We start from the raw sequence: 9,507 nt of genomic DNA, 5'->3' as shown, positions 1-9,507 counted from the left end.
CGCATCTATTTCTGTCTTTAGCCTTCTACCTGCACGCGGTAGTGATAGTGGCGTAGTTGGAGGTAGTCATTAGACGTTTTTAGCAAACCCGATATCTATTAGCGTAGACATATACCAGTTTTAATCGGACGCTTCCTGCGCACGCGCAGTGGCCTCGCCCAGCCCCATCCATGTCACTGCGGGTGTGTCCGGTAAAACTGCTATACGTCTCCGCTAATACGACTCAGGTATGGACTGACAAACCGAAAAAAAGCTGCGGACAAAGAGAGGTGAAAATGTAGCACTAAAAGCATTCCTGCTTTAGAAAAATAAAAGCATGTAAATACTTGGCAGCGGTGACGTCGTTTTCATCGCTTTGCATGAGTTTCCTGGTGCCGCGGTGTCGAAAATAGTCGTGCAGATTGTTTTCATCAGTCACCGCAAGGAATTTGCGCGTGCGCAGATCGGTCGCATGAAACGCGCCTCGGTTACGTAAAGGGACACTGAAATGATTTCTATGGGCATATTCTTGTGCAACGGATCAGTAGAGATGGTTTTTGCGGGTATTCAAGTAAAGCTTGAAAGCTCTGCTTGGATCCCATCGCAGCTCGCAATAGCTGGCTACAGATTAGGACGACACATCTCACCGCACGTCCGCTCCCCGATGACGTCAGTGGTCAGATGGGGCGAGCTTGAAGACAGGCACTTCTGGCCACTGACGTCATCGGCGTAGGGGACGCGCGATGAGGTGTGTCGCCCTAATCGGTTGCGAGCTGCTGCGAGCAGCGATTTTTGAAAATTCATTATAAATTACGGGTCCACGCGGCGCTTTCAAATTTGAATCCAAAACACGCAAAGACCACCTCTACAGATCTGTTGTACTAGAATATGCCCACGGAAATCATTTCAGGATCCCTTTAAGCTCGGTCGCGCTCAGCGTTGCGACGAGGAGGAGGATACAGGGAGAGGACCGGCAGATTCATTCTGCGGTGCAAAATTTAACCTCACCAAGTACGATATCTCAGCTGAACAGGTACATGTACGCTCATACACCTGCACAGAGTGAATATATAGTCATAAAAGTCGCAACATCGTGGTCAGTATGGCCGAGCGGTCTAAGGCGCCAGATTTAAGCTCTGGTCCTCGCAAGAGGGCGTGGGTTCGAACCCCACTGCTGACAAAGTTTCTTTTTATTTTTGCTTTTAGGCCTATTGTCAACGCTCTACTTGCGGAGCGCTAATACGCATTTCTATTAAGCAGAACACTCCTGTTTGTTTGTTTTTTTTCCCCTGCAGTCGGATACAACTAAAGCGCCAAATGCCCCTCAGATGATACACCCCAGAGCACAGCACGGTGTCAGGACGGAAAATTCGCTGACCCGTCGCTCCTGCGCCTGGGCCGGGCTTGAAGTTGCGGGTCCGGAAGGAGCTTCATTCGATTCTTCTCCAGTTGTCTGTCCCAAGATCGTTGTGTGTGTTCCCAAAATCACACCTGCAGACTTTGAGAAACGCCACTGAGGTAAAGCATATTGATTTAGCCGACGTCGTGTCTTTTAACACATACTATGCATTAAACAGGCGTTTTTGATTTTCGTCTCCACTGAACAGCAGCCATGAGTTCTACCTTTGAAATCATGTTCAATAAAGGAAAGCAAATGCTCCGGCTAAAAACACGTTTTTGTATTTAGACACCACGCGCCGTAACATATGACTGCAGATTAGAAACCTAAAGGTAACCAGAAGTAGTTTTTACGCGTGCGTCCGGCCCTCTTCATTTAACTCTCGGAACTCCCAAGCGGCCTCACAGATGACATCACTGTTGAAAAAACCGTGCGGCCGGACCCGCCTCATCCTCACTTCTTTTTATAATTAGCAAACGAATTTCTTTAAGCTTTTTAGCGATTTCAGCGCATTTTCTTAACCCTTTATAACTTGCCTATAATACGAATCTCCTCCCATACAGTGAGCAATTTACCTCTTGTGCTGCTGCGGCAACGGGCCCGAGCGCACTCCGAGCTTGGCGGACCGGGCCAAGTACAGCAAAGTGATAACTTAGAGGGCCCTGGATTCAAGCCGCGGGCCTGGGCTGGGCTCGGTCCTCAGGATTAGGCCTGTGCAGACCTATGCTCCAGCCATTGGCGTTGGCCGATTTTCATAAAGTAGCGGTTAATCCACGGTCAATCCCCTGCCATGTTATAGCGTGACCAGGGATTAACCGCGACTCCATGAAAATAAGTCGACGCCATTGGCTGGAGGGCCTCCTTTGAAGGGCATCTGCCGCTTCGTTCTTTAGTTGTACCCTACTGTATAGTTTCCGTTTTTCGCGCGTTGGTGATACTGTCGTACGTCAAAAACACACTGGCCCAACTGTCGGCAAAGATTAAATCGCAAGCACGGCGAGGAACCTTCACATTTCTTTCATCCGTGACAGCTGCCACTGATGCCGCCGTAGGATTCCACCTAGCTGTGACATGTGGTGAAATGCCGTCAAGGCTCCCGCACTTTATACCCCTAGCGATGGCTCAGTGGCTTTGGTGTCCCGCTACTGGTGCCAAGGTCGCGGGTTCGATCCCCGCTGTGCCGCTCGCATTTCGATGAGGGCGAAACCCGGAAACGCCCGCGTGCCGTGCGATATCAGAGCGAATGCATTAACCACAGTTGGTCGGAATTAATCCAGAGCCCTCCGCTATACGGTGTCCCTCGCACACTAAGCACGAATACACCTATCTGAGAGTAAAGTGGGAGTAAAGATGTCCTCTAGCGCACGCCCTTCTTTATAGGGTGCGCGTAGAGGACAACTTTACTTCCTTTTTACACCTTTCTGTTTACAGTGTGCACAGTCCCCATGTGTCGCTTTGAGGCGTTAACAAATTTTTACTCCTTCACTTTCTCACCCACTTAATGGAGCCGGTAGACCATCGCGTTGGTACCACTACCAAACTCGCTCAGGGCGTCAGCACAAGTGACCACGGACATTTGAGCTGAGGTGAAGGGAATCATCAAAACGGGGGGTGCTTAAGACTGCTTACGTGCTTTGAACGCGAAAGCACTTTCTCATCGTGAGCTCTGTTGCGAGGTTAATTAAATATTCCTTCCTTTCTAATCACACACCTACTGATTAGTATATACTCGCAAGGAAGCGCATACACTAGGTACGCCTCTGTTCGCGAGGCAAGTCGATTCTATAGGATGATCGCCGAGTCGCAAGTCGCGATTTCGGAACCCATTCGGTTTGTGCCCTACGGGTTGCGTGCTCGCCTCGCTATCTGAAAAGGTCCTTGGTTCCATTCCCAGCACCCTGGCAGGAAATCTTTTCCTTCGCTGTAGGCATCGATATATCTCATGGTTTAGTGCTGACTTCACGCTAGAGCATGGTGACGTCACTGGGGAATTTTGCGCCATGCACGCGCGACGGACGCTGGCTTTCCTGCTGATCGTACATAAGTTTTCGAGTTAATATAGGCAAAAGCGTGCGCAAGAAATCGCGAAGAAGCGTTTAGCGTCCCGTCACAGCGTCGAATACGCTGACGCGCTGCACTTTGGCGATCACGCGGCATTGATTGTCGTCATGTAATATGCAATTCGAAGTAAATATTGCACAAAGACACGCATATGCGTTGTCTTCCTTAGTGATCACATAGTGCAGATATTCTAGACTGTCGACTGTACGTCTTCTCTGGCGGTGAGGTGCACTGCGCGAATCACCGTACTACATCGATGCTTGCACCCTGATACACTCAGCTGTCGCTGTAACACAAATTGCGCGATAGCGTATTGTGCCCACCGGTTTCTTCAAACGGGTACCAGCTTTCCCCCGATCTAATACTCGGCTTTGCTGGGTAGCGGGCTTGAGAAAGGAGCCTGTACCTTCAAATCCCGCCACTGTATGAGCTACTAACCGGCGCAAAAAAAAAAAAAGGAATAAGTGCCCGTATTTCTTTTCCCCCATACAATGGCCAACTGGAACGACTTCTCTCGCCCAACGCCGTGCTCCATACCAGCACTCTTCACTCTAAAAACACCATCGAATAATAAAAGTAGAAAAACATCCGTTAATGCTGTGTGATACAGTATCACTCACGAACTGAAGTAATAAATCTTATGACGAGATTTGCGCGCTACAAAAAAAAATCTATATATATATATATATATATATATATATAGGCAAATATATAAACTGTTTGAAAACATTGCGATAACACGCTCTCCGGCTTCAAGGACGTCCATTTTGGGGTCTAAAGCCGAGGGCAAGGAGGCGGACCACTGATGTCCCCCCGCGCCCTCGACTTTCTGTTCCACCGAACTACGACAATGAGCGACGACAGAGCACTTCATTTCTTGCAACATAAGGAGTCACGCTGGCACTGCGCAATCAAGGCACAGGGTAAGCGGTGCGAACGTTCTAGAAAAGACCGAGGACGACTGCACAGCGACCGCAGTCCTCAAAAAGGAGCAGTAAAATACTGGTAACAAGGGGTGTATGGCCGGGATAGGGAAACTTCCCGTCGTTACTCAATGCACGTCCACGGAGGGTATTCGAAACACTGTATTCGAGAAAGGTAGAAAAAAGTGGTAATGGGAGATACCTTAGCATATCAGATTTGCTAATGAAATTATACCCTGCTGAGTTGCCCACAGTTTGAATTGCAGCAGATAGCTGAAGACTTCAGTTAAAAGGCAGAATGGTAGGGGTGAAAACTAGTACGAAGAAAACTAAAGCGTGCAATGTGCTGCAGTCTGGCGAATCTAGCTCTACAAAAATTGCAGTGAAAGAGTATACATACCGAGTGTTTAAGCTAACACTTTCGAAACATCCCCTCGATAGGATGATCGAAATAGAGAAAGCACATATTCTCGAAACAAACTGTCAGCCGCGGCGGATGCCAATCATTTTCAAAAACATGCTTATGAGCTAATTAACTCAAATTTACAAAACAACTTTTTACTCAGCACAGTCTAGTGGTTCCGGCCATTGGCGAATGCGCAGCTATGGACCAGACGACGTCATAAATTTTCTCTAAAGTTCTCCATCACGAGGAAACCTGGAGCTTTTTTTTTTTGCCCCCAAGATTGAAACAGAGCGCATGAGCTGCGCCGGAACTTGCGAGCAAACTCTATTCCTTGATGACGTATTGCAATGCCCAAAGCTCCCAATTCGAACCGTCCGCGTTCTTGTACCATGACATGCACCTTCTTTTGCTCCGCTGCTATCATTTTTCATGCACCAGGTGACGAAGCAAAAGAAAGCCCATGTCCCGCTTCAACAGAGCAGGCAGTTCGAATTAGGCTCCGCAGGCAGTGCAAAACGACACCACCAGACGTTACGTCTGCGCTGAATTCTCTGCACTGTTTAGGTTTTGTGCACGCGTCCCAAGTGCAGATTTGCGGCGTGTGCATAAATCAGGCGCTGTCGGGCGCAGGCGGAATGCTCCGGAACTGCAATTAGCATTCACCACAGGAAAGAGTGGGAGACTAGCGTGGATGAAAGAGCAAACGCTGCCTGCAGCAGCTGGCTCCGCGGCTGTATGCCGATCGGCTGCTCAGATCAAAGGTCGCGGTTTCGATATCGGCCATGGCGGCAGCATTTTGAGATATAAAGAGGGGATTCTTTAATTGAAAATAGGTAATTTAGCCGGCGTTTAAATCCGCTCACTTGCTACTCTGCGTGAAGAACGGATTCGGGGAGAGAAAGATGAAAAGAGATTTCAGTCAGTCAGTCAGTCAGTCAGTCAGTCAGTCAGTCAGTCAGTCAGTCAGTCAGTCAGTCGGTCGGTCGGTCGGTCGGTCGGTCGGTCGGTCGGTCGGTCGGTCGGTCGGTCGGTCGGTCGGTCGGTCGGTCGGTCGGTCGGTCGGTCGGTCGGTCGGTCGGTCGGTCGGTCGGTCGGTCGGTCGGTCGGTCGGTCGGTCGGTCGGTCGGTCGGTCGGTCGGTCGGTCGGTCGGTCGGTCGGTCGGTCGGTCGGTCGGTCGGTCGGTCGGTCGGTCGGTCGGTCGGTCGGTCGGTCGGTCGGTCGGTCGGTCGGTCGGTCGGTCGGTCGGTCGGTCGGTCGGTCGGTCGGTCGGTCGGTCGGTCGGTCGGTCGGTCGGTCGGTCGGTCGGTCGGTCGGTCGGTCGGTCGGTCGGTCGGTCGGTCGGTCGGTCGGTCGGTCGGTCGGTCGGTCGGTCGGTCGGTCGGTCGGTCGGTCGGTCGGTCGGTCGGTCGGTCGGTCGGTCGGTCGGTCGGTCGTCGGTCGGTCGGTCGGTCGGTCGGTCGGTCGGTCGGTCGGTCGGTCGGTCGGTCGGTCGGTCGGTCGGTCGGTCGGTCGGTCGGTCGGTCGGTCGGTCGGTCGGTCGGTCGGTCGGTCGGTCGGTCGGTCGGTCGGTCGGTCGGTCGGTCGGTCGGTCGGTCGGTCGGTCGGTCGGTCGGTCGGTCGGTCGGTCGGTCGGTCGGTCGGTCGGTCGGTCGGTCGGTCGGTCGGTCGGTCGGTCGGTCGGTCGGTCGGTCGGTCGGTCGGTCGGTCGGTCGGTCGGTCGGTCGGTCGGTCGGTCGGTCGGTCGGTCGGTCGGTCGGTCGGTCGGTCGGTCGGTCGGTCGGTCGGTCGGTCGGTCGGTCGGTCGGTCGGTCGGTCGGTCGGTCGGTCGGTCGGTCGGTCGGTCGGTCGGTCGGTCGGTCGGTCGGTCGGTCGGTCGGTCGGTCGGTCGGTCGGTCGGTCGGTCGGTCGGTCGGTCGGTCGGTCGGTCGGTCGGTCGGTCGGTCGGTCGGTCGGTCGGTCGGTCGGGTCGGTCGGTCGGTCGGTCGGTCGGTCGGTCGGTCGGTCGGTCGGTCGGTCGGTCGGTCGGTCGGTCGGTCGGTCGGTCGGTCGGTCGGTCGGTCGGTCGGTCGGTCGGTCGGTCGGTCGGTCGGTCGGTCGGTCGGTCGGTCGGTCGGTCGGTCGGTCGGTCGGTCGGTCGGTCGGTCGGTCGGTCGGTCGGTCGGTCGGTCGGTCGGTCGGTCGGTCGGTCGGTCGGTCGGTCGGTCGGTCGGTCGGTCGGTCGGTCGGTCGGGTCGGTCGGTCGGGTCGGTCGGTCGGTCGGTCGGTCGGTCGGTCGGTCGGTCGGTCGGTCGGTCGGTCGGTCGGTCGGTCGGTCGGTCGGTCGGTCGGTCGGTCGGTCGGTCGGTCGGTCGGTCGTCGGTCGGTCGGTCGGTCGGTCGGTCGGTCGGTCGGTCGGTCGGTCGGTCGGGTCGGTCGGTCGGTCGGTCGGTCGGGTCGGTCGGTCGGTCGGTCGGTCGGTCGGTTCGGTCGGTCGGTCGGTCGGTCGGTCGGTCGGTCGGTCGGTCGGTCGGTCGGTCGGGTCGGTCGGTCGGTCGGTCGGTCGGTCGGTCGGTCGGTCGGTCGGTCGGTCGGTCGGTCGGTCGGTCGGTCGGTCGTCGGTCGGTCGGTCGGTCGGTCGGTCGGTCGTCGGTCGGGTCGGTCGGTCGGTCGGGTCGGTCGGTCGGTCGGTCGGTCGGTCGGTCGGTCGGTCGGTCGGTCGGTTCGGTCGGTCGTCGGTCGGTCGGTCGGTCGGGTCGGTCGGTCGGTCGGTCGGTCGGTCGGTCGGTCGGTCGGTCGGTCGGTCGGTCGTCGGTCGGTCGGTCGGTCGGTCGGTCGGTCGGCTCGGTCGGGTCGGTCGTCGGTCGGTCGGTCGGTCGGTCGGTCGGTTCGGTTCGGTCGGTCGGTCGGTCGGTCGGTCGGTTCGGTCGGTCGGTCGGGTCGGTCGGTCGGATCGGTCGGTCGGTCGGTCGGGTCGGTCGGTCGGTCGGTAAACGAAAAAATCGCCTTGGCTAGGCCACGTAATACGCACAATAAAGAACCGGTGTTCTTTTAGCGTGACGACGTAGAAACCAACTGAACCAAAATGTAGTCGAGGGCAGCAGAGGTTTAAGTGGAATAATCAGGTTTTATTTTGGTGCAGGGCAGTCGCGGCTGGCGCAACGCAGGGGTAAATAGAAACCACTGACAGAACTACGCCTTTGTCCACCCCGGTGGTGGTAAAACTTTCTAGCGGATACAGAGGAGCGACCCGAAGCTGCCCCCCGCTTAAACTCTCAAGCGTGGTCGAACGGGCTATAGTTGGTAGTTCATATTCGGAAAAAACAGCGGACCCTTAAGAAACGGACTGAGCAAGAGAGGACGACACCGCTTAAACGACGGCCACTATGCCTTGGGCAGCAGCGGCGTCTTCAGCCAGCTGCTTGATCTCTGTCTCCAGGTGGAGGCTGAGCATTGAAGCCTCCTAATGATCAGAGTCGGAAATGATGTGGCTCGCGGGTAGGAATTGCGAGCAATCCGGTGAATGTAATCTGGATGATGATCACTGTAATAACGATGATGATCAACATCAAATGAGAACTTCTGGCTCGCAGTGTTAAGCACACAGAGAAGGAAGAAATCACCTTCTTCCAAGCAAAGCCAGATGGCATTGTACTGTATCTATGCTTTATATTTATAAAGTGCCTCCTTGGATGTCGCGATATTGAACCTACAAGCAATACAAAATAGAACACGCGGCTTTTGACCTGTTTTGCAATCGCGCGCTGTCATGTTGACTTCATTGGCATGCACAAAACGGTTGTCTCAATCCGCTGAGCGAAACTTTCACGCCCTCCTCCAGAGTGCAAAAGTGGTCCCGACATTTACCTGTCAAAGTGTACCCTCAAAGTACGAGCCAGGCCCGCCTGCACCACGGGACCTTACCGTCTCGAGATCGCCCGCTTTCCGGATCGCCTACAGACAAGTATTCTTGTCCGGCAGGTCATCGCACGAATGTTTGGCCATGGATGTCCCTCATAGAGATCCAATTCAAGAACGAAGCGACGAATGCCCCTCAAAGGTGGCCCTCAAGCCGATGATCGCGATGTCGTGCTTAATCTCCTTGCAGCTGTTTGCCTGACATCGCAGGAGCTTTCATATGGAAGGTCTAGATGTGGATGGTGTGTACTTGTGTATATAAAGCGTCACGAATCACGCAGACACACAGGCGTGTGTGGCCAACCGCGGACATCAGAAATGACTCCAAAAACGAAGGCATACAAAATTGAGCACGTGTGTGTCTTTCCACCGCATAAACTGCGTCACAGTGAATGGCCCTCAAGGCAAAACATTTGGATGAGAACTTTATGAAAGCTATGAGCGCATTGTGATCTTAAGCAGCGAAACTGGCAACGTCGTGCTGCAGAGCAATGCAGAATCAAGCGCAGCTAGTGTCAGCAAGCGACAGTGTAGTAGTCAAATGAAAGTTAGGAACGTTCTCGCTCCACATCCTCCGCTATTTAGTTATTGGTAGAAAATCGGTATTTCAATGCTTGAGCATGCGCAGTGGCGCCGTAGGCGCCACCACAAGGGCAAGAGTCCGGGAATGCGGCAGTTCCATTCAGTCGGTCCCGCTAGCCGCTTGCCGAACCGCGATTCCATGGCCATGGGGGAGTGTGGAGGCCTTCTCTGCACGGAAAAAATGTCAGCGGAACATGAGTGCGCTCAAGAAAAGGCACAACACTAAAAAAGGTACAGTGAACAGCAGAAAAATGAAGCAAGA

At 54.3% G+C, this 9,507-nt stretch overlaps 1 non-coding gene across 1 annotated transcript; it reads left to right on the top strand.

Annotated features, from left to right (window-relative positions):
• Positions 1-1,075: 1,075 nt before the first annotated feature.
• TRNAL-UAA (transfer RNA leucine (anticodon UAA)) lies at positions 1,076-1,159 on the top strand. Its single transcript has one exon. It is a non-coding gene; the product is annotated as a tRNA-Leu (tRNA).
• Positions 1,160-9,507: the final 8,348 nt, after the last annotated feature.

This window comes from Amblyomma mixtum, chromosome 3, assembly GCF_055824585.1.
Source record: "Amblyomma mixtum isolate Tamu chromosome 3, ASM5582458v1, whole genome shotgun sequence".
Taxonomy (NCBI): Eukaryota; Metazoa; Arthropoda; class Arachnida; order Ixodida; family Ixodidae; genus Amblyomma; species Amblyomma mixtum.
This window is presented reverse-complemented; position numbering and strand designations above follow the sequence as displayed.